Source organism: Dryobates pubescens, chromosome 4 (genome assembly GCF_014839835.1).
Source record: "Dryobates pubescens isolate bDryPub1 chromosome 4, bDryPub1.pri, whole genome shotgun sequence".
NCBI lineage: Eukaryota > Metazoa > Chordata > Aves > Piciformes > Picidae > Dryobates > Dryobates pubescens.
The window spans coordinates 39,927,930-39,949,701 of NC_071615.1; the positions used below are offsets into that span (position 1 = coordinate 39,927,930).

Here is a 21,772-nt window from a genome sequence, read left to right on the forward strand (position 1 = left end):
CAAAAGGCAGCTGACAAGGTGATTGCTAAGTAGAAACTGATCGTAGCAGGGTGCCTGGAGCCCACGGAGGCTGACAGTAATACCTGTGCATGGGGAGCACATGCTGTACCTGCGACAGTTCATAAAAGACAAGGGGACTAAGCCCCTCTCTATCATTGCCACCTGCTTCAGAGCTGTATGTCAACTTTTACTTCATCAATAGCCTTCCATAGTCACAGAAGTCAATCAATAATAAGGAACATATATGTTAACGTTAGTATCAAATGCTTTTACAAAGCTGTGTGTAACTATCTGATTAACAGTGGAGCAGCCACGACAGTGGAATCTATCTTTAAGACAAGCAAGACAACAGAAACATCAACAGCATGGCTCCAGTACCCCAGTCGGAAAAGCCAAGACCACATCAATGACATGGCTGAGAACTGTGCAGGAAAATCTCTCTTTCCATGGATGTTATGGTTCATACTGCCCTAGTAATAAGCTATGGGAAGAAAAATTATCAGATAGTGACATTTGAGAACAAGAAGTAAAAAGTTACAGGAAGAAATAATAACGTTGCCAAATTGTGTTATCCCCTTGAAAATGACTTGTTCAGATACTCACAATGAGCTGTTTCTTGCACTTGATCATCAATGAATAATCATCAGACCCAAGCTGCCTGCATCAAACTTATCAACAGAGGCTCCCAGCAGTTACTTCTGCCTGTACCCCATCACAGCTGTCATCACTACAGAGTGTGGGATAATAAAGAAACTAAACAAAACAAAAAAGTAGAAAGCTGAAACAAATCCTACCTGATGAATCACTACAGTGAGAAAGCTTTGTGTAATTTGAGGCTGACTCTTTCATTCAGAATCACGCATTGTCTGCTAATGCAAGTGCAGGACAGAACCACAGGCAACTGTCCACCTGAACCAGCGTAATCTGGTCAGCTTTAATGACAGGGTGTTCCTCAGAAAGCTTCTGCTCTCAACTTAAACGTAGCTTGTTCTTATAAGAGCAGTTCAGATAGGAACTGAAGAAATTCACCTCTAACACGCTCTGCCTTCTAACACTGGCCAGGCATTTTATTTTGGTAATTATTAAGCACTTTCACAAAGGCTAATGGAACTGGAATTTTGTAAGGTAGATGAATTTATGACCTGTGGGCAGTTCTTGATATAGTTATGATCTATCTTTATCTTTATTGATGATCTGGACGAGAAGATTGAGTCCATTATCAGTAAATTTGCAGATGACACCAAGCTGGGGGCAGGTGTTGATCTGTTAGAAGGTAGGAGAGCTCTGCAGAGGGACCTTGGTGGGCTGGACAGATGGGCAGAGTCCAATGGCATGAGATTTAACACATCTAAGTGCTGGGTTCTACACATTGGTCTCAACAACCCCATGCAGTGCTACAGGCTGGGGTCAGAGTGGCTGGAGAGCGGCCAGGCAGAAAGGGACCTGGGGGTACTGGTTGATAGTAGGCTGAACATGAACGTGTGTCAAGGTGGCCAAGAAGGCCTATGGCATCTTGGCCTGCATCAGGAATAGTGTGGCCAGCAGGAACAGAGAGGTCATTGTGCCCCTGTACTCAGCACTGGTTAGGCCACACCTTGAGTCCTGTGTCCAGTTCTGGGCCCCTCAGTTTGGGAAAGATGTTGAGTTGCTGGAACATGTCCAGAGAAGGGCAACAAAGTTGGTGAGGGGTTTGGAACATAAGCCCTACGAGGAGAGGCTGAGGGAGCTGGGGTTGCTTAGCCTGGAGAAGAGGAGACTCAGGGGAGACTTTATTGCTGTCTGCAACTACCTGAAGGGAAGTTGTAGCCGGGTGGGGGTGGGTCTCTTCTCCTGGGCAACCAGCACCAGAACAAGAGGACACAGTCTCAAGCTGCACCAGGGGAGGTTTAGGCTGGATGTTAGGAAGAAGTTCTTCATTGAAAGAGTGATTGGCCATTGGAATGGGTTGCCCAGGGAGGTGGTGGAGTCACCATCACTGGAGGTGTTTAGGAAGAGACTGGATGTGGCACTTGGTGCCATGGTTTGGTTGATTAGATGGTGTTGGGTGATGGGTTGGACTTGATCTCGAAGGTCTTTCTCAACCTGGTTAATTCTATTCTATTCTGTCCTTGTTTGGATAAAATCTGTTTTCTATTTGGGTAAGTGAAGGAATACTTTAATGCCTGCTAACTTAGTCATGGCAAAGAATAGAAACTCCCTTTCAAACTGTGGATCAGCATGGGGAGGCTGGAAGTGGTGCTCAGTCCTGTAAGCTGAGATTTGTACAATGAGGTGTGAATACAAATGAACCCCTTTGGAGGAACCATACATTTTATTACATCAAGGAGCAAGGACATCAGAAAATGATGATACAGAAAGAAAACACCAAGAATATGTACACAGGGCACAGAGTGACAGAACTTGCTGCTGGTCCGAAAGGCTCTCTCCAACTGCCTGAAAGGAGCCATACCGTGTGTCAGTATCTTCTCCCTAGTAGCAAGTGACAGGACAAGAGGAAGTGGCCTCAAGTTGCATGAGGGGAAGTTTAGATTGGATATTAGAAGAAGCTTCTTCACTGAAAGGATTCTCAAACACTGGAATAGGCTCACCCCTATCTCTGGTGGTGTTTAAAAAACAGAGAGATGTGGTGCTGAGGTACATGGTTTTGCCCCAGAGTTGGTAGAGTTAAATAATGGTTGGGCTCAATAACTTGACAATCTTTTCCAACTGAAATGATTCTATGATTTTATGAGTCTGGGTAAGACAACTGCTGGAGTCTATTGTGAGATGAGTTTGGAAAAGACACTTGGTTCAAAATGAGCAAAGGACAAGGTCAGAGATCGGACGAGACTTAGGACATCTGAAGGGTTACTTGTACCAATATAATGGGACATACCAATGTCTTGAGCACAAAGTTTAGAAAATTTGGCACCTCAGCAGCAGAAAAAATGGGAAATGAGCTTCCTGAAAAAAAGGCATGACCACAACAGTTAGAGGTGTTTAGGATCAGGGCAGGAGAGTACTCAGGATCAAAAGTGAAAAGCAGCGTAGGAAACCAAGGACAGGGCTCAGCTTCAGCTCCCTTTAGTCTGAAGCTGACAGTAAATCCTTCACCAGATGCCCAAGCCCTGTACTGAGGTCTCCTTTTTTATAAATGATTGCAAGTTTTGCACAGTTCACCACAGCATGAGGGCACTTAAAACCTTTGTTTTGTGAGCACTCTGGGGACACAGTGCTGCTGCAGTACAGTTTTTGTGCAGGCTTGGCATTATAAACAAGTAACCCAGGCAGGTCACTCATTTCATGAGTGTTCAAGGAGACAAGATTTGCTTTTATTCTCTGCATACAAATAGGTTGGGATCAAAAAACACTTGACTCTTGTGTTTCTGAGAAATAGCCCAGGACCTTCCAAATAGTGGCTAACCACTGGGACTAAAAAAATGGGGCAATAACATGTTTAACCACTTGAATAGTCCTATTGAATGTCGGTATATGCACACATTCCTGAAAGCCCAGGCACCAAAAGAGCTAGTCACACATTAAATTATCTCCAATGTGAGGAAATATAGTTTCATTAGATGTTTAAGTATGTAACAAACTATTCCTTTTATTTTAATGTTAGTGCAAAAATCCCTATTGTCCTTAAAGTGCTGGCATCTGCACTGATGTATTTAGATTGCCTACTTCTGTAGCAGTTAAGTGGTTATTTACAAATTGCATAAAACTCTCTGATCAGCTACACTGTTGATCTTTTTTTTCATATAAAAGCATACACCTTCTGTAAACAAAACTGACAGTTACACCCAATCTGAAACATGCAAGTTTCAGAGCAAGCATGCCGAGCAACAGAGCAACATGCCACAGAGCAAGACACTTATTAAAAGGCTTATAAAAGTCTTTTTAAAAGTCTTATTAAAAGAGTCTTATTAATAAAAGTCTTAATTAATGGACTTATTAAAAGTCTTACCCAGAAGAATACTTTTTAACTAATTCTCAGCCAAACTAACAGATATCACAAATAAGTTACACTCCTCCCTCCCCAGCCCCCCCGCCCAGTTTGAAGCTTTTTCTTAGGGAAGACAAATCTGAAAGTTTAGAAAAGGGCTTAATCAGGGCAACGAAGTTGGTGAGGGGTTTGGAACACAAGCCCTATGAGGAGAGGCTGAGGGAGCTGGGGTTGCTTAGCCTGGAGAAGAGGAGACTCAGGGGTGACCTTCTTGCTCTCTACAACTACCTGAAGGGAGGCTGTAGACAGGCGGATATTGGTCTCTTCTTCCAGGCAGCCAGTACCAGAACAAGAGGACACAGTCTCAGGCTGTGCCAGGGGAAGTTTAGGTTGGATGTTAGGAAGAAGTTCTATACAGAGAGAGTGATTGCCCATTGGAATGGGCTGCCTGGGGAGGTGGTGGAGTCGCCATCATTGAAGGTGTTCAGGAGGAGATTGATGGGGTGTTTGGTGCCATGGGTTAGTTGTTTAGATGGGTTGGACGTGATGATCTTGAAGGTCTCTTCCAACCTGGTTTATTCTATGTATTCTATGTATTCTATGTAATGCAAACATTCTTAGTAAAAAACAAATGCAACAGCAGTTAGTCTTGTAACCATTTATAAATAAATAAATAAGGGCTACATAGAGAACTGCACATAGAGAAGGGCCAGATTTTTTAGGCACATGGTACATGGATGATCTGTGTGACATGCTACGTATGAGTGAAAAAAAAAATCTGGAGTATCAGAAGGCTCTAGCCCTATACAGTGACAGATGAGAGGCAGCAGGTATTTATTTCTACAGAGAAGTACAGCATGAGTTTATCTCAAAATAAAAGCAGGGCTGTGAGTTCCATTGAAAACTGAACAAGAACTTAAGGGACAGACATCAGCTAGGTTTGGGGGTACTTATTCATCCTACTCAGGTGGGCTCCTTGAACTTCACACTGAATTTAAGAATCACCTCTGTAAAGTACATCTTGTCAGCCTGCTCTGGATGTGACTAGAAGCATAGGTGTGTTACATGATTGCTGCCAGAAGAATACTTGAAGCTTCCTGAATGCCAGAGATCATGAAAAGGATCTGCTGTCTGGCAGTCAAGATTGAAAAGGACTGATCGTTTCAGCAAAGAGCTCTCATAAAACATCAACTAAGGGGGCAGACAAAGCCCAATAGTTTTCATGGGCAAGTGTTACTTCCATCTTGTTCAGACCCAAGAGTTGTTAAAAAGCACACATATGCTCGAAGTACAGTTTGGTCTTGTTAAGGACTTTTCTTCTTTTGATCTGAGCAGGTTTCACTTGTTGTGAAACAACTGTTTATTAAGTGGATTGGAAAGGGATGGAGCTGAGTATCGTCTTAATTTGAATGGTCACACAGTACAGAGCATCCTACATGTTTCCCTTGGGAATCATAGTGAGGGAATTGCTCACTGCTTAGCAAATCTGAAGTACTGCTTGATGAGTTGTTGCACCTCACTGCCTTTTTAATACTGGAGTTAAGTTTCCAGTGTAGGCCTGGAAATTCTCAAAGCTATTTTCCACAATATTAGTAACATTAAAATAAATGTCAGTGTGAGGAATGGTTTGCTGAATGTTACAGAGTTTTGTATGTATTAGTTTTTTCAATGTGCTCAGTGTCTCTGTTTGACTGGGAATAAAGGGTTTCTGGTTTTTCTCCTAGTGCCTTCAGTAGGCACTACTTTAATTGAGGATCTACAGAGAAGGCAAGTTTTCTGTTACAGCATGGTTTCAAAAACCTTCTGTGGTCCTTCCCTAAAGGACATTAAATATACAAGCTTTTTCCATTAAAAAATCCAGGTATTTTAAATTAGAGTATATGTGAAGGGCACCATAGCCCTAATGGTCAGCAGGCACCAGTCACAATGTGGCAGAGATGAAGCTGCAAGGATGATGCAAGCCTCTTCTCTGGGATGAAAATGTTTTAAGGATTTCAGCACCTCATCTCAGGTTTTCTAAATTAAACATATCAATTATAATGCAGGCATATCACATTCTTTTCTCACCCCCATGACTTTCAGTAAATGTTTGTAATAACTCAGAAAGACAGTGATAAAATGAGGAACGCTACATTTGAAAGAAGAGCTACACATATTCACTCCAGCAAATCTGTCAAGGCTATAAATCATTTTTTTGGGCAGTAGGATCAGGAGTAGATAATGTAGTAATGGAACAGCAATAGCAAATCTAGCAAAAGCAACATAAAGGCTGCCTGAATATTACCACCATGCAACACTTCACTGAATTTTTTAGCACCAAGTGGAAATGAGTAGAGCAAGCACAGCAGTAACCAAAACATGGAGGTGTCTCAGAGATGCCTATTATTTTACAGTATAATTTCAGGAGTTCCCAACATAGCATTAGAACAGACATTAGTCATTCAGAATATAATTAAAATGACAATGCTTCCTCTGAGTAGACAGAGGACAAAAGTATATAATGGAACAAATGTATTTATCAGTTTGAAGTGTAATGATCTGTCACAGAAATTGCTTTGATTTCATTAGCCAATTCAGACTTGGATCTGGCACTCTATGACTTAACATCTAGCAATACCACTGAAACCAAACTAAAGCACAAACAAAACCAAACTCATGAGATTCCTCTCCAAGTTGAAACATGCACAGACATCATGTTGCTTCTAATTCTGAGGAGTGAGATTTATTTTGAGGGTCACAAAACCCACTGAGTTTTCACCTGTTGTATCCTTTGAGAATCACTGACATTCAGGCCCAAATCCCAACTCTCTTTAGCCACCAGCTTTACTTTTTAGTTTAGTTCTTTACCACTCTTGGAAACAACAATTTTAAACAATTGCTGCTAACATTTGGAAATACAGTGGAAGAACAACTACAAGAAATAAAAAATCGGTGAAACACAGCACAAAACATACACTTTATATGTAATCTACCCTTACTCCTACTGACCAAACTATGCCTATATACAAATACAATTTCCAAAGGTGGAAAACAGCTAAACATTTTCTTTGGATTGCTTAGATTTCAAGAACTAAACTGCTTTTAGGCTAACCTTTACCTGGAAGGGGGGAAATAAAAAGAGCCACTCTCTTCCCTCCCAAGTACTGATGAAATCTATTAATAAATTTAGGTTAGGAATGTGTGTGGTTGCGAGAGATTCCATAGACTAAAGTGCTTCTTCGCATGCTGTATGAATGGGAATTCTGGAAACTGTTAATCATTACCAAAGAGACGTAACGTGGGTGCCAAAAGACTGGCATCCTCTAGTTGAAGATACTAAGACGTGTCAAGACTGATAAAAAGACCACGAGAAAAAAACATCACTAAACAAATGTGCAGTCATCTTCGGATGTGACAGCCCAAAGGTACAGCAACACCTGCCATCCGAAGACCACACAGCAGCCTGTCTCCTGGGGGACAGCTGCGCCGGGCTCAGCAGACCTCTCCCTTCGCTGACAAGTGAGCCGGGTGACAGGCAGGTGCATCTCCTCCCCTGAGAGCTGAGCGGGGCTACCAGTGGAAAGGGTGGCATGGGGCGAGAAATAACCGAGCGGCTCCCTCGCAACCAGCCGCCATCCAGTGCCCACGGCTAAGCAACGGAAACCCCGCAGCGCCTAGGCTCGGCTCGGCGGGGGCAGCATGCGGGCCCTGCCTTCCCCGGGCCCGTGGCGAAGGCCGCCAGTGGCCGCCGCGCCGCGCTCGTGTCAGCAGCCTGAGAGTTCCGAGGCGGAGAGGGGCGGCAGCGCTCAGGAACAGCTGCTCCCCTCAACGGGATGCGGCCGCAGCGCTGCCTGATCCCGTCCGCCCCGGCAGCCACAGTCCCAAGGGTTTCGTGCCCCAAAGGCCTCCCAGAGAGCCTCTCCGCCCCAACGAGAAGCCTCTCAGCGCTGTCCCCGCTGCATCCCGGCCGCTCAGCCCCCAGCGGCCGCGGCAGGGAGTGCGGCGCAGCCCGACGGCCTCTCCCCGCCACCCCCCCGCCGAGCCGAGCGGCTATTTTTAGTAAATCCTTCTCGCGTCGCCACGGGCTGTGATCGCAGCGCGCAGCCCCTCGCCAGTTACTGCCGCCCCGCCCCGCCTGCCTGCCGCACACGGCACAGGCTCGTCCCGCCGCCGGCGCTGCCGCCCGCTGGCGCTATGGCCACCTAATCCCCGCGGCAGCCGCAACTTTTCCTCCTCGCTCTGCTCCTCCCGTACCGCTCCGGCCGAAGATGGCAGTTGGGGGACGGACTGGAAGTTGCAGCCCGCGAGCGAAGAGATAAGGCGGAGGCGCGGGAAGGTGAGTGGCACCGGCCCGCTGCCGTTCCGCCCGGCCGCCGCCCGCAGCGAGAACGGAGTCGTGGGGGCCTACGATTTGCCGGGGTGGATTTTCCGGGACCTTTGGGAAGGTTTCGGGAAGTTGGGTCGTGACAGGGCGGGCAAGGTGGCGGTGGGTGGGGTGCGGCAAGTTTGTTTCGCGGGAGCGTGAGTGGAAGCGGAGTTTCCTGTGCGTCTGCCCTGCCCGGCGTGTGTCCGCTTTACTTGGTCCCTCTGCAGCCCTCTCCCCCCGTGGGGCCGGGGCCGTCTCGCGGGGTGACGGGGACACCCACGGCAGCTAGGGCGCTGCCTGGAGCCTCAGCGGGCGATACGGATGATGCGAGCTCCCTGTGGTCGGCTGAGGAGCGGGGAGCTGGGGGTGGGCGTCGGGGAGAGCTGCCCCATTGGGGGCCGAACAGGTGGGAGCGGGCGCGGGTGGCGGGGAGACCCCGTGAGCATCGCCGCCGGACCGATATTGGAGCTGCCTGGCGCAGCCGATGACTGGGAGCAGGTAGGGATGCATCCCGGCCCGGGTGCATGGCCAGAGTATTTTGAGTGTCAATGCAGTGCATGCATCTCGGCAAGGCAGCTTACAGGTCAGCAACACTGGGCACCGAATGGGTATTTTCCAGTAGGGCTACAGTTGTTTTGACTTACCTAAAATGTCTGAATTTCAGTCTGAAATGGAATATGACAATCAGTAACCATGTTTATCACTGTTAACAGAAAACCCCAGGTATTACTTGTCATGCATAAAATGCATATTCTTTTAATGATTTACACTGAGCTGATCGATGGGAGTTTGTATTTTCAAGTGCTCTGAAGAGCTCTAGAAACAGTGTAAAACTATGTGAAAATGTGAGAGAGGGAAAATGTTTAAAACAAGCTGAACATTGAGAAAGGAGCAGTGAAGTTCTTTTCTGATTCAAAAGCTGTTGAGAATCTCTTTTGTAAACAGCACAGAACAAGTACCGACACAGAAACTGAGGAATTTTAAACATATTTGTCTTTCAGCATTGTCAGCTTTAGTTCCATGACATTTTGTTTTCTGTGAGAGAAGAATACTTTTGTTGCAGTTATTCAGGATTTAATTTGCAGGCTCACAAAGGCCTGTAAGTTCTGCTGAGAACTCATGAACAAAAAAAGGAAGGTATTTCACATTAAGATTTTTCAAATGCCCTCTCTTATCTTCCCTCTCTCATCTCTTCTCCAGTCCCAACAGCTTCCCTGGATCTACTGAAATTATTTAAAATGATCTTTTCCTGCATTTTCTCTCATGACCAATGCACTATTCTAGCAGTGGCCCCAACCCACTAGGTTTTGTACCCAGAACGCCTACTTTGTTCAGAGACAAACACAGGCTTATTCTCTGTTCTAAGACCAGAGCAGTCTTGGAAGCCAGTTCTGTCCCTTCATACACTTCAGTCACATCGCCATTTGTATAAAGTAGATAGTTCTTAACTATATATAGCTTTCCATTTGCAGTGATGTGAATAATACACTATTTTACCACCTCTTCTTCATTACGAGGGCAGAGACATGATCCAAAGCACTAGGAAAAAGCATGTCATGGCCCCAGGGAAAAGTTGCAGTTAGTCAAATTTGCCTACCACTGGTGCTAGCTTCTTCATAGAAATGTTGAAATAGCTCTGTTTTGTATGAAAATGTCATCATCAAACACATGCTGTTATGTTTCTTGGTGACCAAGTAGAAGCAAATGAAGGACCATAGTTAGTTAAGCCTTGAAACATTGCTTTCACACTGTCTTGATTCCTTTGTATTTTGGTATAAAAGTCTATGTGAATGTGTAATAGACCAAATATTTTCAGCCTGACATTAAAATGCCAGTTTTGAAAACAGTTGTGTTTGGTTTTCCATTAGCCTGCTTTTCCACAATGAGCAGTCTACAAGATCAAACAAGAATTTTTGCAAAATCCTGGCAGACAGGAGAGGTGTCTGAGGACTGGAGGAAAGCCAGTGCCACTCCAGTCTTCAAAAAGGGCAAGAAAGAGGTTCCAGGAAACTACAGACCAGTGAGCCTCACCATCATCCCTGGAAAAATGATGGAGCAGCTCACTCTGGAGGTCATCTCTAGGCACTTGGAAGAGAAGAAGATAATCGGGAGCAGTCAGTATGGATTTACCAAGGGGAAATCCTGCTTGACCAATCTGATAGCTTTCTATGATGTTGTAACAGAATGGGTAGATGCAGGGAGACCAGTGGATGTAGTCTACCTTGGCCTTAGTAAGGCTTTTGACACTGTCTCCCATACCATCGTTTTGAGTAAGCTTAGGAAGAGTGGGATAGAAGAACAGACAGTGAGATGGATTAGGAACTGGTTACAAAATAGAGTGCAAAGAGTGGTGGTCATTGGTGCCAAGTCCAGCTGGAGACCTGTAACCAGTGGAGTCCATCAGGGATCAGTGCTCTGTCCAGTCCTGTTCAACATCATCATCAATGACATTGATGAGGGGACAGAGTGTCTGCTCAGCAAGTTTGCTGACGATACCAAACTAGGAGGCTTGGCTGATACACCTGAAGGCTGTGCAGCCATTCAGTGAGACCTGGACAGACTGGGGAGCTGGGCAGAGAGGAACCTAATGAGGTTCAGCAAGGATAAGTGCAGAGTCCTTCTTCTGGGAAGGAATAATAAAGTGCTGATTAGGAGATGATCTGCTGGAGAGCAGCCCTGTGGAGAAGAACCTGGGAGTCCTGGTGGATAACAAGTTCTGCATGGATCAGCAATGTGCCCTTGTGGCCAAGAGGGCAAATGGTGTCCTGGGGTACATTAGGAGGAGCGTGTCCAGCGGATCGAGGGAGGTTCTTCTCCCCCTCTACTCTGCCCTGGTGAGACCTCACCTGAAATATTGCGTCCAGTTTTGGGGTCCCCAGTTCAAGAGGGACAAGGATCTGCTGGAGAGAGTCCAACAGAGAACCACCAGGATGACTAAGGGACTGGAAAATGTATGCTATGAGGAGAGGCTGAGAGTCCTGGGGCGTTTGAGTCTGGAGAAGAGAAGACTGAGAGGGGATTTAATTAATGTTTATCTGAGGGCTGGGTGTCAAGAGGGAGGGGACGGGCTCTGCTCAGTTGCACCCTGTGACAGGACAAGGGGCAGTGGATAGAAACTACAGCACAGGAGGTTCCACCTCAACATGAGAAGGAACTTCTTCACTATGAGCGTGACAGAGCACTGGAAAAGTTTTCCCAGAGAGGTTGTGGAGTCTCCTTTTCTGGAGACTTTTAAGACCCATCTGGATGTGTTCTGGTGTGACCTGTGCTAGATTCTGTGGTCCTGCTCTGGCAGAGGGATTGGACTTGATGATTTTCAGAAGTCCCTTCCAACCCCTATCATCCTACGATCCTATGAATAGTGGTTTGTTACTACCATCTTATTCAGCCCAGAGCAGTTTAAAACCAAAAGTGAAATCCTGTCTTCACTACTGAAATTCCCAGTACATGCTTCATTTGGTGCAGTTGTTCCTGCTAGAATTTTTCAGGGAACAAAAGGTAATACTGTGACTGGTGGCATTTGTATTTTCTAATTTCTTAATAGAAGATAACCTTAAAAAGAAAGTCAGTTGTAAAAAACATGTGGAGTACCTCACAAGGAAATGTTCATTCATTCTTTCAGGGTAGGTTTAGGCTGGAGGTGAGGAGAAAGTTCTTCCCAGAAAGAGTAATTGGCCATTGGGATGTGCTGCCCAGGGAAGTGGTGGAGTCACCATCCCTGCAGGTGTTCAAAAAGGAATTGGATGTGGCACTTGGAACCATGGTTTAGTTAGTCATGAGGTGTTGGGTGATAGGTTGGATTTGATGATCTCTGAGGTCTTTTCCAACCTTACTGATTCTGCAATTCTGTGTACTTTCTAAAAAGCATTCAGAATGGAAAATAATTTTCAGTTGTTCATCTCACTACCTGAGATAGACCCGTAGAAGTTGCTGTTGAAAATGTAATTTGCAGACTGAAAATAATGATCAAGTTCATGTTGACACACTACAAAAATGATATGAAATCTGGTTTGTATTACCCTAAATGCTGAGGGTCACTAAATGTGGTTGGAATAGTTTATTTTCTAGTATTCAACTAATTTCTTAGTGTTCAATTAATGCTTAGTAGGAGAAATGTAGTTTTGAAAATAATCAGATCATGTTGTGCAAGCTAAAAAATAACAACAAGGTTGAAATGCAACCTACATATCTCCAAAGTGGTATCTTGGGCACATGTTTACCAGGCTGCATAGATTATTGTCATTTTATATTCACTGGTTTTCAGACTAGTTAATTACCTTATTGCTGTCTACAACTACCTGAAGGGAGGTTGTAGCCAGGTGGGGGCTGGTCTCTTCTCCCAGGCAACCAGCACCAGAACAAGAGGACACAATCTCAAGCTGCACCAGGGGAGGTTTAGGCTGGATGTTAGGAAGAAGTTCTTCATAGAAAGAGTGATTGGCCATTGGAATGGGTTGCCCAGGGAGGTGGTGGAGTCACCATCACTGGAGGTGTTTAGGAAGAGACTGGATGGGGTGCTTGGTGCCATGGTTTAGTTGATTAGATGGTGTTGGATGATAGGTTGGACTTGATGATCTCAAAGATCTCTTCCAACCTGGTCAATTCTATTCTATTCTATTCTATTCTATTCTATTCTATTCTATTCTATTCTATTCTATTCTATTCTATTCTATTCTATTCTATTCTATTCTATTCTATTCTAAACCTATGTAGGGTGTGAGTATAGAAACTTCAGGTGAAAGTGCTTCTGGTTTGCAGTGTAGTTACAGCTGAACCATGTAGCTGAGAAAGCATAGTATATCTCAGCACTGAGGGGTTGTTGCCTTTTACGGAGGAGATTTCAGCAAGATCTCACAAGGATTATATGCTGTGTCCTATCCACATGCTGTTTACATGGATTTAACTTTCCACGCAAATTCAAGTTAGAAGAATTAGTGTTTATCAGTTTTCCAGTCTCTCCAGGAGTATGAGAAAATGCTCTTTCTGTTGCTGCATTTACGTAGGAAAATGCTTAATATGTCTGACTAGTTGAATTAAAGCTACCTCTCCCATGAAGACAGAACATTGATTGATTCATGATAAAAGATATTTGTCACGCTTCAGGATTTCAGCAATGGTTTCCACAGTAGTATGCATTTTATTTTCTTCTGGAGATAGTTGCATTGTTGAATCACTTCAGGTTAGATTATCTACTGAAATTAATATGAGTAAAGGCATTTTAGAGCTAACAATGCTTGATGAAATGATCTTTTCATTTGCCTCTTTTGGTTTTGAGTTTTTAGATTGTGATAATCATATATAACCAAAGAATTTATTCCTTATTCGATGTAACTAACTTGGACTGAACACTTTATATTGTGAACATCAGTGTGCTGGGTAGTGTTGACTTTATCATTACAGCTTTTATCATGTTATGAAGTTTATTTGTACATGCTAATCCATAGCTTCATCTTCAAGAAGCTTAAATTGCAGTGAAACAGTGCTTGACTGCTGTTTAAAATTAATGTTTGAGTGCTTTGAGGCCAGTGCAAAATAGAATAGAGTAGAATAGAATGGAATAGACCAGGTTGGAAGAGACCTTCAAGATCATCACATCCAACCTATCATCCAACACCACCTAATCAACTAAACCATGCAACCAAGCACCTCATCAAGTCTCTTCTTAAACACTTCCAGTGATGGCGACTCCACCACCTCCCCGGGCAGCCCATTCCAATGGGCAATCACTCTGTCTGTGTAGAACTTCTTCCTAACATCCAACCTAAACCTCCCCTGGCACAGCCTGAGACTGTGTCCTCTTGTTCTGGTGCTGTCTGCCTGGGAGAAGAGACCAACCTCTGCCTGTCTACAACCTCCCTTCAGGTAGTTGTAGAGAGCAATAATGTCACCCCTGAGTCTTCCTCTTCTCCAGGCTAAGCAACCCCAGCTCCCTCAGCCTCTCCTCATAAGGCTTGTGTTCCAAACCCCTCACCAACTTCGTTGTCCTTCTCTGGACACGTTCCAGCAAGTCAACATCCTTCCTAAAATCCTTTCAGCTATCTAACTTTCCTGTGAGGACTTCCCCAAACTTCTTCACGCTTCTCAATTTTTATACAATATATGGTTACACAACTTTTTGCTGATCTTCAGTTTGTCTGCAAAACTGCAAAAAGTTAATGTGAGTTAAAAAATGATTTAGACAACTTTATAGGTGAGAAAGTTACCAAAGGCTAGAAAGCAGAGATAATGGTTCTGGATCAGAATGTCCCCAACCTGTAGATATTCTGGAGACTTCAGAGAATAGAATAGAATAGAATTAACCAAGGAGTATGCCAAGGAGGTACCATTACATGGTTGCATTGCACTTCCTCACTTTTCCCTTATTCATTTGCTCTTGGGCATCATGGAGAGAAAGATACTAGGCTGAGCAGATCTTTGGTTAGAGTAAGGTTTACTATTCATACATTCTTACACAGTTCAGACTGGCAAGGTGGAATGATGCAATTCAGAAATTCTTTCTTGGGGAAAAGTTATTGAAAACTTTCCTTACAGAGCTTTCAAGATCAGCTGTTTACTTGTCTTCAACATTGATTCAATGTATTATGTAGATTATGAGCTGGCAAAGTAGTAGGAAGCAAATATTTGTTCTTATTTTCCAGTTATTTCTTGTTAATGGCATTTTTCTATATAAATGTTAACATTTTATCACTCACAATTCAGGATACATTGTCTAAGTTCCTTCATAAGGTCTAATAACTATCAGGACAGTTTGGTTTTAAAGCTATAGCATAAATGTAAATGATTTTTAAGGAAATGGAATGGTCTTCAGCAAAGGTAGCTCAGCAGTGCCTGTGAGAGGCTGACTACTTATAGTATGTCTTTTATTTATCCCTAGTTCTTCAGTCTTGAAACAGAAGATTCTGGATTTCTGTCACTTAATTCAATTTCTTCTGTCAGTCTTTCTTCTAAGTTAATTTCTGTACAGCATACAGAGTGCTTTTTCTGTGGAATGGAGGACTGTTGCTCCTGGGGCTTTGTTCAAACTCAGGTCATGTATCTGGCTCAGAAGGAGAGCTTGTGAGTCTCTTACCATCATGTTCACCTTGTCCAGTTTCTGGTGCCATGCTGTTGTAACCTGAAAGAGGAAAGAAGGCCTTATCTAATGAGTGTCTTGATGAGGTGGTGCCCAATCCACTACAGAAATTGGCAGTCCTGAAGGATAAGTCAGTTTCATGTGTGTGAAAAGTGAGATTTGAGCCTGAACATACTCGTAAAGAAGGTGGTGTGCTGCACAGTGTCTTTGGTGCCTCAACCTTTCGCAATGTCAGGGGTCTTCCATTTGCAGCTCTGCACATGCCTTTCCCTTGCAGATCTGTTACCTTTCATGAAAGCTGCTAGGGCAGTGTTTCCCTTTCTTTGCTCTTAACTGTTGGTCTCATTCTGTTCTCATGGCCTTGTACTTACATACCCTGATACTACCTGATAACTTTCCTGGCTGAGTTTACCCTTTTGGTCTATTTTCATGTACAAAATCACTATTTCTCCATATATCTTTGTGTCCTTCTCTGTATCCTTTTCAATGTGAATTTATACTTCTTCAGCAGATGTAACCAGAATGGTAGTCTGTGACCACAGAAGTGTCATTAGTGCCTTGTCCAAGAGCAATAATACTCTTTAAAAAAGGAAAAAAAAAAAGGAAAAAAAAAAAAAAAGCAAAAAAAAAAAGTGCTTGGCTGATGTGTCCTAAGATGTATTCAGGTCAGACTGGAAGTTTAATTTCCTGTTACTTTTTGTAATGCTCATGATTGCACTAAATCACAGAAGCATTCAAACTGGGAGGGGCTGCGGGAGGTCTGTAGTCCACCTCTTTGTCAAAGGAGACTCAACATGGGATTCAGACCAATTCTGCCTGGAAAACCTCCAAGGAAAAAGATTCCACAACTTCTCTGAACAATCAGACCCAGTACTTAATAATCCTTATAGCAAATTTTCTTGTTTGCGTTGAGTCATAATCCCCCAGTTTCAATTCATGACTGTTCTCTGTTCTTGTGTTGTGCATGTCAGCCTGCCTCCTTCTTCTTGGTAATCTCCTCTTAGGTACCAGCAGGCTGATTTCAGTCCTTGCTGAAGCCATCTCTTCATCTTCAGGCTGAACAAGTTCAGCTCTCTCAGCTTCTCCTCAGAGAGCAAATGTTCTAGCCCTTGACTGTCTTGATGGACTGAGGAGGAGGCATCTTTCAGTTGCTGGGAGCATCCGAACTGCATGAACTATCAGGAATGAGGTCTAGTGCTTGATAAATGGTGAACCCTAAAACTTCATATTGATAAATCCATGAAATAGTTAATAGCACAAGATTCTGAAAACTCATGTATATGGCATTGAGCAGAACTGTACTGTCTTGACACCCTAAAATTAATACCAACTATTACATGCTTTAAAGAATTTGTTATTACAGCTTACACAGAACCACAGTTTATTCAATAGTTCTTACTAGTAAAGTTCCTCAACCATTATTTTGGAGCAGGGAAGTAATACTACATTAGAATTGTATTTTAAAACACTTTACATTCATTATGCATTAAAATATCTCCTTTAGGGAAACATATGAAGAAAATGACATGACATAGATGTTCTGTATGTCTAGGCTTTTAATTATACAAATCACTAATTAATCAAATTTTGACAGTTATCATTAAGCCTCCAGGCTGCCTAACTATTGAACTGAAACCTTGCTGTAACAAGAGGTGGGTGAACTGCAGGAGTGAATGTAACATTTCCAAGGGTAACAATTGAAACACTAAATCCCAACTGGAAAATGAGTAGCAGGGGTATTTTAACAGTGTTTAGTGTGTGAAATGTGTAAGTGCTTGGAATTTTATCTGATGCAGAGAGAGCTATTCAGTTGTTGATACAGAGCATAAAATTAGAAGAATCTATGTTGACAATATACAAGGGAGAAAAATTACTACTTTAATTTTTATGTTTCCTGTTTTGATGGGCAACATAACCAGTGCTAATTAATAAACTATACTATTAAGTAAGTGGAATTTGGATATTTCATATTGGAGTTGATGCTCTTATATTTGGGATGTAAGCAATTGACATATTCCCTGAAAACATTGCAAGTTGAAAGATTAGCAAATGGAAGTGGAAAATTATAGTAGCTAAAACAGATCATAAAGTGTCTTCTAAAGTGGATTAGGCCTGTCCTACTGACCTCCATCATCCACACCAGGGATGTAGCTTTTGGCCTCTGTGTACGCAGTTTTCTTTCCATAAAAATAGAGTAAGTATGGAGTAGAGGAGAACTGGAGTTCAGTCTCATCAACAGGGACAGGGTGAAGACATGGTCAAGGTGTAGTCTTGTGGCAGTCAGGGCTATGGAGCTGATGTAAGTTAATAGTGTGAAGGGGAATCCAAACCAGGACATGACCCAGAGAAAGGTATTTTCATGTGTGAATGTTTCATCTAGGTTTAAGTTATGGATACCATCTGTAGTAGCAGTCTAGCAACCCATTCTTCGTACATTCCTTGCTTTAAGGTGCACTGAACACAGAGCATTGTTGAACACGATGTAATAAAGAAAATCTGGATATATCCAACTGCTCTCAGTAAGTCCAGGTTTCTTACACAAAGTCTCTTGGAAGAATGTGAAATATTTATGTATCTTATATGCTGTTATATACTCCTTGTCCACCTTGTCTCCCACACCATCTGCTATAGCTTATTTTTTTTTTTCACTCTGAAAGAAAGAAGTTAAGAGTCCTGATATAAAAATTGTATTGCTGTCTTTTAATAATTTGGAACAAAAGAGTTCAAAGTTTCCCTTTGGAAAATGAAGTCAGTAAGTGTGAGTTATTTATTTATTTATTTATTTATTTATTTATTTTTAAATGAAGAAGCTTTCATCAGAAACTAGTGACAAAGGTATGGGATTTATGTGATTCATGGGTGTTGTAACACGAGGTTTGTACTGCATTTCAGTGGGATATATATGACTGGAGCACTACCCAGCCTACTAAAGTGGTAAGGCTTCTTTCAGGACTTCTACTTACCTATGAGGAGTTTTGCCTTTGACTATAAGGAGGTCAGGAAGTGAAATTTTGCATGTGAAATTAGCACCTCTTGGTGGGCCACAGAGGCTTATGAGGAGAGCTTGTGAAAGCCCGGGTCAGGGTTCAGATCTACTGAAGGTGCGCACTGTGGAAGACTGTAGGATAGTGATCTCTTTCCCAGCCAGAAGCAGAAATGGCAGGGAGCATGGGAATTGGGATTGCAGCTAGCAACAGTTAAGTGCTCGTTTAGTTATTAAGGCAACCCAGAGAGGCTGTTGTAATTTAGAGACAGCATCAAAGCAGTGCAGGAGCTATAAAAATATGCCAAAAATAATTCTTGGTGAGACTTCTTTGCCATCTTTTGTCAATTACCTTTAAATAGTTTAAACAGACTTTGGCATGCACTCTAGGTACCTTTTCTCTACATCAGAATATTTGCATGCTTCTGTCCTCTCCATCACTGGTTTTCTTTAGTAATGCTTGACTATAAATTTGTAACTTCATTATTGTATTGATTACATGCAATCAGAGCATGGTAGTATGCCTAGGATATTTTCCACAGCTTCCACAAATTGTCTACAGTTTTTATGGTGAGTCTGTATTCATTGCATGTGAAAAAGGTGGAAGTGGTAATTGAGTTTGTAGTGACAAACTGAGAGGTGTTTACTTGTCTTCAGAATGGTCGTGCATTCTTTTGGAGAGAGCTGCTTCTATCTTTGTCACATGTGAAGTTTGTATGTATCATTTCTCCTCACTCTTCATTTCTGTGGATTGTTTGTATTGGTGTCTTTGTGAGAGGAGGCTGGGCTGAAAGAGAGGACACAACTGACGGTGTCTTTTTCATATGATGTTAGGACCATAACTTAGGTTTTATGTATAGAAATGTCAGAAAGATCAAAATACATTGCTGTATAGAAAATGAAGCAGTACAGTAAGTCCATTATTGTGTTAAGAAGAAAAGATTTGCATTCTTTGCAGTGATTTCAGCCTAAGTACTTCAGGAGAGGGAATGAAAAGGCATAGTTATCATATTTTAAGGCCATAGAAGTACAATCAAAACAAATTAAAAGTAAGCTAGACTAAAAAATGCTTTAAGTTCTGCCTGCTTACTCTGATGCTGGGTGATTTTCTTGCATGAAATGTATTAGCTATGTAATACATAAGCTAAAAAAAATTCTGTTATAGCATCATATGATTGCTTCCTTTTTTCAGGTCCCTATTGCTGTGGTAGGCATGTGGTGATTTTATATTATTTTCCTTTGTGAAAAAGAGCACTGGATAGTTTCCTGCTTCAGAAATGTTAAAATTGAGGCAATGAGAAGACTCAAATCTGTTGTTTATGGTCTATAGTTATATTGTAAAGTGAATGGGAGTTGAATAGATTGCTGAGTCCAGACCTGGGGTCTAATCCTTTATCTTGTTTTGTTCAGATTTTTTTTTTTTTTTTAAAGTCCTGCATTGCAAAGGGATGTGGAGTGTGTGCTAAGCACACACAAATCAAAGCAGAGGCAATGATTCTTAATCCTTAAAGCAGTTACTGAACATCAGTGCGGTGATCCATCAGATTATTCTATGAAGGCTGCTCCGTTCTTACATACAGACTTTTTCCACCATTGTTGCTGCTTCAGTTAGGCAGAGGAATATCTAACCAGCCTGATATTAGCAGAGCTAATATTGCTGACACATAGCAAGGTAAATAAAATGTGAATCTGAGTTGCACCAGGTTGAAAACGTGTTAGGCAGCAATTCGGTTCGAATCAAACCCACTTGCATATTGTCGTCTGTTCCCCAGAAATTTTAATAGCAATTGGATTCACTTACTTGGGAGATTTCTACAAATCTGAAGCATAATCCAAATTTTGTGAAAGTTTTGCTGTAAAACTTAAGTTTATGGAAAAACTAAGCACTGTTTAAAGAAAATTACCCATTTTGGTCAGGAAGCTCTTGTCACAACTACTCATACAGACATAAGATTAATGCGAATAATCAGTGTCTAACTTTAGGGTTTTTCACTTATTATATATTGCAGTATGTTATTATGTAACACAGAATCACAGAAGTTTCATATTTTGTTATGAAAAGAGAATACTACTACTAATATTTCCATTTTGAAAGGTGACTGCTACAACTGAATTCTCTAGGTTTAGGCTGGTGTAGAATAGTGTTGGCTATGGCATCATGATCCAGGGAGATGCAGATACAGGTTTTGTGTCGAAGATGGCTGCAGGAATAAGTTGTCAGTATCAGGAATTAATATATTTTTAACTGTTTTCTAGCTGGTTAACTGTTTAATGTCAAAGTGATGCTGTGCATGTCGGCTGTAGGCATTGATGCTACATAGTGAATGCTACTTGAAACCAGCTATGTTTCATTCTGCATCTGTCTTTAAAAAAGACATATTGATCAGTTGCTAGGAACTGATCAGGACACTGAAATGCAACAAGGACAAGTGTAGAGTCTTGCACCTGGGAAGGAACAGCCCCATGTAGGTTGAGGACTCACCTGCTGGAGAGCAGTGTAGAAGAGAGGGATGTTAGTTATCAGCTGCTTAGCGCACAGACAGAAGGCTTCCTGTGCTGTTTGCACACTGCTGCTACAGAGAAGAGAGACAGGATAAAAAGTTCTTTAGAAAAGTCACCATAATTCTTAAAATTCTATCATGGTTATCATTCCAGGCATTTCTCCTACTCCTGTACTCTGCCTTGGTCAGGCCTCATCTGGAATATTTTGTCCAGGTTTGGGTGCCTCAATTCAAGAAGGACAGGGAGCTGCTCGAAAGAGTCCAGCACAGAGCTGCAAAGATGCTGAAGGGAGTGGAACATGTCCCTTATGAGGAAGGGCTGAGGGAGCTGGGTGTCTTTAGCTGGGAGGAGACTGAGAGGTGACCTCATTAATGTTTATAAATATGTGAAGGGCAGGTGTTAGGAGGACAGAGCCAGGCTCTTCTCAGTGATGTCCAATGATAGGACGAGGGGCAGTGGGTACAAGCTGGAGCACAGGAGATTTCACATGAACATAAGGAAAATCTTTTTCCCTGTGAGGGTGACAAAACACTGAAACAGGCTGCCCAGAGAGGCTGTGGAGTTGCATCTGGGTTGGGGCAATTCCAGGCACTGATACAGGCTGCTTGAGAGCAGCCCTGAAGAAAAGGACTTGGGGGTGCTGGTGGATGAGAAGCTCAACATGAGCCACAGGTGTGCACTTGCAGCCCAGAAGGCCAATCACATCCTGGGCCACATCAAGAGAAGCATAGCCAGCAGGTTAAGGGAGGTGATTCTCCCCCTCTGCTCTCCTCTGGTGAGAATCCACGTGGAGTATTATGTCCAGCTCTGGAGCCCCTATTACAGGAAGGATGTGGATGTGCTGGAGTGTGTCCAGAGAAGGGCTACGAGGATTATCGGAGGGCTGTGAGGACAGTCTGAGGGAGTTGGGGCTGTTCAGTCTGGAGAAGAGAAGGCTCTGTTGCC

At 42.8% G+C, this 21,772-nt stretch overlaps 1 protein-coding gene across 2 annotated transcripts in view; it reads left to right on the top strand.

The window, feature by feature from the left end:
- The first annotated feature begins 8,035 nt into the window (after positions 1–8,035).
- Positions 8,036–21,772, top strand: part of HDAC9 (histone deacetylase 9) — a 471,044-nt gene continuing 457,307 nt past the window's right edge. For both annotated transcript variants that reach the window (XM_054161160.1, XM_054161166.1), the window contains exon 1: positions 8,036–8,240. The gene's annotated coding sequence lies outside the window, so the exon portion shown is untranslated. The remainder of the gene's footprint in view (positions 8,241–21,772) is intronic.